The sequence below is a fragment of the Diadema setosum genome, chromosome 16 (genome assembly GCF_964275005.1).
Source record: "Diadema setosum chromosome 16, eeDiaSeto1, whole genome shotgun sequence".
Lineage (NCBI taxonomy): Eukaryota > Metazoa > Echinodermata > Echinoidea > Diadematoida > Diadematidae > Diadema > Diadema setosum.
This window is the reverse complement of record NC_092700.1, coordinates 29,330,975-29,336,985: the sequence shown is the minus strand read 5'-3', so window position 1 is coordinate 29,336,985 and position 6,011 is coordinate 29,330,975.

The window sequence follows — 6,011 nt, the reverse complement described above, 5'->3', positions numbered from 1 at the left end:
ACAGACAATGAACTTCTCCAAATCTCTCTGACCAGCCAACCGAACAAAGTTGCCAATTTGAAACCCGGACTACAAAGCGATTCCTTTTTTCCCCTCCCTTATCTCTTACGTCGTCATGGTGGCCATGGTACAGTCATAGAACTCTGCTCTGTAGAGTTCTGCACGACGTGACGTTGGTCATGCCAACCTCTCTCTGATTTGAAAAATTTTGATCAGAATAACCGAATGAGTTACTGTAATTGGGATGTTCGGCATGCTTCATGTTAACTACTGTAATACAAGGAGCTTCATATTAACATACTTTAGTCCCCTGCATACACATTAACAATTTATTTGCAGACTATTAGACCAACATTCTTTTTTGTTTTGAAGTACAGCTGAATAATTTTCTTATCAGAACAAAGCTCACCGAAAAAAAACACATGTTTATCCTTGCTGTACCCTACCAGCAAAACCTCCCTCTCTCCTCCTTCCCACTTCAAGCAGTCTCTTATAAATGTAGGACCTATAACTATAGTATTATCATGCTCTTTCGTTGAACTGTTCTTTGAAGTTTTGTCTGTAAATAAAGGCTAATCGCACACTGTCTGTGCAACGGCTCCAGATGATCGACTCGTACGTATTTGTGCATGCTATTTAGCTAATACATTGTAAGCCCTACAGTGATTCATTTCTTCGCGCCACTTGTCTTGTATGAGGCTATAATATGAATCATTTAAAGGGAAATTATCAGAACGTAAAAACAGGTTTGTCCTTGATATCATTTTGAAAATGAAGAAATAGCTTTCTTAGATTTTTGGCTTTGGTATAGGCATCCACAATAAACAGATATTATTTTGTTATGAGGCCTACTCGCACAACCCGGATAGGATCGGCGGTTGCGGAACGTTTCTGCGTACTGCCTATTGTGCGGTATATTCGTTCCGGGAAACTAATCGACTGGATTCAGCCAGTATATCGGTTCCCCCGGAACCCGGAACGGATCGACTGTGACACCGGCACACAGATCTCCACCACGACTAAAATGGACATCCTGAGGTCAGACCAGCGTTCTTCCGGGTGCACAGCCACTGTATACGATCATCGGAGTCTTCCATTGGCAATATCTGAACAGTTTGGGTGAAGTCAAGGTTGTCTCTATGATGGGTGCATTGCGCATAGAGTACAGGATGCACGAGATGATAAGAAAGCTTCTTTTTGACTCGCGGGATAGGCTACAATCCTTTCTCAGGCAAAGGTTCTGAATTCTCGGATCGTGCTCAGTCTGCACACAGTGAGCTGAACACCATTGACCATATCAAGTTGGTGCTGTTCTTTATTCCGAAGGTTCGATATTCCGAAGGTTCGTTATTCCGAAGATTCGTTAATCCGAAACACACAAATTCCCTATACCTAGAAGTTCGTTAATCCGAAAATGAAAAAGGGTTCGTTAATCCGAACATTTGTGGCGTTATTCCGAAAGTTCGTTATTCCGAAGATTTGTTAATCCGAAAATGAAATTCGGAAAAACGAACCTTCGGAATAACGAATCTTCAGACTGAAGAGCCTTCGGAATTACGAACCTTCGGAATAACGAGCTGTAACCATATCAAGTATACGCGTGCAATGATTGTGTGTAATGATATGGGAAAATGCATGGAGAAATCAAAATACTTATGTGCATGTTTATGTATTTAACGTGGAATCAGTTCCCGTCTGTTTTGTCTTCATAAATCTTGCAGTGTTGTTGTTTATAATTTTCCCTCTCCATCACAAGTATAATATGGAACGTGTTGATTATTTCACGTGAAGTTGTTGTGATGTCGGAAATGCAAGGCTGTATTGCGGGTGGCCTATTGCAGGTGGCCTTCAATTAGTTTTTTCACATTATATTGACATGTTTAACAGACTGTAACTCACCAAGATGCCTCTTAAAATGTTTTGAAAAATTTATGCTTGATTTCACAGGAGCGGATGATAATGTCTTTCTGCTATCATCGTGTGTGAAACAAAGTATTGTTTCTCTTCAAAAGATAGCGTGCCAATTAATCTGCAATTAATGTTGGTGCACTATATAAGACATTCCAACCCACCTCCAGCCTAGATATCCGTAGGCGTTGTGGTGTAGAGCGGGATCTGAACATCTCTCATGAAGCGAGACTTCTCTTTTCTTTTTTTCTTTCTTTTTCTTTTTCTTTTCTTTTTTTTTCTTTTCCTCACTAACAATGTGAAACAATGCATTGTTTCTCTTCAAAAGATAGCGTGCCAATTAATCTATACTAAGGTTGGTGCTCTAAGCAAGACATTCCAACCCACCTCCAGCTTAGATATCCGTAGGCGTTGTGGTGTCGACATGGTAGAGCGAGACTTTTCTTTTATTTTTTTCCCCACTAAGTTTAGCAGGAAAAATAGAAGCATTCGCACATACTGTTTACATTGCCCATCACATGCTTTGAACATTGGAATTTTCATGTACACATTTTTCCTGGAATTTTGCCAAGAACTTTTCAACACAATACAATATGTTCAAAAGAAACCATTTGGTTCATACATAATTTGATTAGAGGGGCCTATCACCGTCCACGTACTCGAACAGTTTTCGCTAAAGATACAAGTAGGTCTATGTTTACAAGACTGCAAACAGTAGAATGATTTGCCCCTTGACAAATCAGACTACACCTCTTGAAATGTCTTCAAACGTAAATTAAAGTCATTCCTCTTGAACGATTTCTCTTATATTCATTGGACAACGTCATTAGTGTGTAAGTTCCCAAAAGCTCCTTACCACTTTCTCCAAGCCGGCGACCATATTGTTGTACAGATACATAGATATTGGATTTGTCATCACGTTTACAGCTTGCCACTCTAACTGATTTTTTTTTTTTAATAAGTAATTTGCTAACAAACTTCCTTTCCCTAAAGCATTTTATTAGCTCAATCTTATATTGGGGTGTGGTGTTCACTAGAAATGAATTCCTCATTGGTGGGGCTAAGACCCCCCCCCCCCCTCCTCCTCCCCTAAGCCCCACCGTCGGTACGGGACCAAGCAAAAATTTGCAAGTGTAAAAAGCCCTTTAGAGGGATGAATTCTGGCAGGAGGGTGACCTTCCAGCTCAGAAGATCATTTATGTTTGGGGATCAGAGGGTAAAAACACGGCATCATGTCATTCCCCGTAATTTGGTGCGGGACTTTGGGGGTGGAGAGCCATTGGAACTGACCACTAGCGGGGAGAGTAGGCAATGTCTAACTTATAAATTCCTATGACCATAGACTTTTCTTGGGAGAGGGGGTTTCGACAAAAATAGCTGGAAGGAAGATAAACGATTTCATTAACTCCAAGAAGGTGAAGATACTGAGCATATTGACGTCACAGGGTGACTAGGAAAACGAATGCAGTGTTCTGTTTTCTTTTACTCTCTATTCTATTCTATTCTATTCTAATCTCTTCTATTCTATTCTATTCTATTCTATTCTTTATTTTATGTGCTAGTAGCCATCTGGGCTACAATTGTAAAACAGATATGTTTGTTTTGTACATCCTCTAAAGATCACCAGAGGTCAAAGGTAGAGCCCTGTACGTTTGTGCTCTTTGGAATATGAAGACAATTTCATTGTAAAACAGATATGCTTGTTTTGTACATCTTAACCATGTTTATCATTAACTAATGACACCACAGATCAATATTATGATATTTTGAGGTCATAAAAACCTCTAAAGGTCACCAGAGGTCAGAGGTAGAAACATGGCTTTGCTCTTTTGAATATGAAGACAATTTCATTGTAAAACAGATATGCTTGTTTTGCACATCTTAACCATGTTTATCATTAACTAATAACATCACAGATCAATATTATGGTATTTTGAGGTCATTGACCTCTAAAGGTCATCAGAGGTCAAAGGTAGACACCTGTCAATGCCCTGTGGAAACGGAAGATTTGTAGTACAAATGTATATTTAGTGCAGCGTAATCAAGATCTAGGCCTATCATTCACAAATGCCTCCAAACATCAATATTCTGATATCTAAAGTTCATTGACCTCTGGAGGTCATCAGAGGTCAAATCAGACTTACCTCCCGATCTTAAGATGAATCTTATGGTATATACTAACACTGGTGAAAGTTTCATGCTTTAGTCAAATTTTGCACAATTCTCAGATTTTGAGGGCTTAACCGCTCTACTACATAGAGTTAAGCAAATTAGAAACTCTGTTTCATACTGCTGAGAAGATCTCCATTTGTTTTTTGTACACAAAATTTCTCTCATGTGTGGGCACTGACCAAAAACAGGTGTGAGGAAAAAGTTTCTCCCCTAATGAAAATCGGTGATTTCTTTTTAATTATGTAGAAACCAAATGGAGTGCTGCTCAAAACTAAAATCACACAGTCACCAACTTGTCTTTACTCTACAAACTTCAACCAGTTACAACATTTTATGTCTCCGACTTTTGCCTGCCAAATTTTCTCTGACGTACATCTCCGATTTGTCTGTTTTCATGAAATAACATGATATCAGGATTTGTTTTCCCTTGAACAATGTGACAATAAGAAATAGAGAGAAAGCGAGAGAGAGAGAGAGAGAGGGAGGGAGGTGGAGGGGGGGGGGGGTAAGTGAGTGACAAGAGTTAGAGCGAGTGCAACAATAAATCGCATCATTAATTTCGTATTACGCGCTGATCATTATCATCTGCGTGTTGAATATCAGAGCTCCTTCGCGCCGGCTTTTCGCGCGCGCCGAGCAAAAGCACCTTCACGCTCGCGGCGGTAAAGTCGCTTCCAAACGACGGAGGAAAAAGAAAAAAAAACAGTTGGAGGAGGAGGTAAGGAAAAGGAGGTGGGGAAAGAGGGAGACGAGCGGGAAACTGGAGTGCGACAGACGAGTGACAAGGTTGTAAATCTATTGGACAATACCTTGAGGCTCTAAGGTGCAGTCACTGAGTAATATTCACCCATCTCCGACGCGCGCCCGCTGGACCATCCGCCTCAAGATTTATTTCCCCCCCTTTCTTTACGAGAGGGCATACGCTCGCTCGCTTGCAACTCTCGAGTATCAAACCGGACCCTTTATATACACGTATATACACAGATACAGATATACTCATTGAAAAGTCGGGAGCGCGGAAAATTGCGAGAAGTAATTTTTACGCACTTACTACCGCCACCCTCTGCTCTACTGGTGATTACGCCACGGAAGATACTCTCAGAGGTGGACCGCGGCTGCGTCGCAACAGCCAGTGAGTTGGCCATTCCTTTCCCTCTTTTGGTTCGTTTCTGGTTTTTTGTGAGTCTCCACTTTTATCTTCCTGGAGCCGACACTAACTCTTCGGACAGTCGGCTGCCACAGAAAGCTTCAATTCACCCAATAACTTTATTCACCCTCCTTTTTTTCTTCTGCTTGATTTCGTGGCCTCGATATTGTCGCGCAAAGCAGACGATGTTTGTGCCGGGAATAGGCGTCCGTGTTTCCATCCGAATTGGACTTCATTAATCCGGCATTGAGCTGTTATAGAGTGCCACACCGCGTCTCATCAGCCTGTCCACGCCCGGTATAGCTGCTGTGAATGTTATTGCAAGGTAAGTGCGCAAACGTGATTCCATTCACAAACAATGAATTCTTCTCGCACGTCGCCTCTCTGTTTTCAGTCTTTCATTGTTGTTTTGCTGCTGCCATTTAAAAATTACAATGTCTCAAAGCATTTTGCAAATGAAGCATCATTGCTCAAGCTACATACGATAGACAAAAGACAGAAAGAAAGAGAAAGAGAAAGAGAGAGAGAGATAGATGAGAAATTGAATACTATACGATCAAATTGCAACCAAGTAATTTGTCAGATCTAAGCGCATTTCGCTGCTTCCACTGCATCAAATCGAATATATCATTTACATACATGTAGTACATTTAGTTATCTCTTATACCACATGCTATAAGGAAGGACTCTTAATGACGAAATCACCAGATTAAGATATATTCGCTACAAAATGTCCAAAATATTCCACTGTCATTCTGACCTGTGTTTGTGTGAAATATTAAGA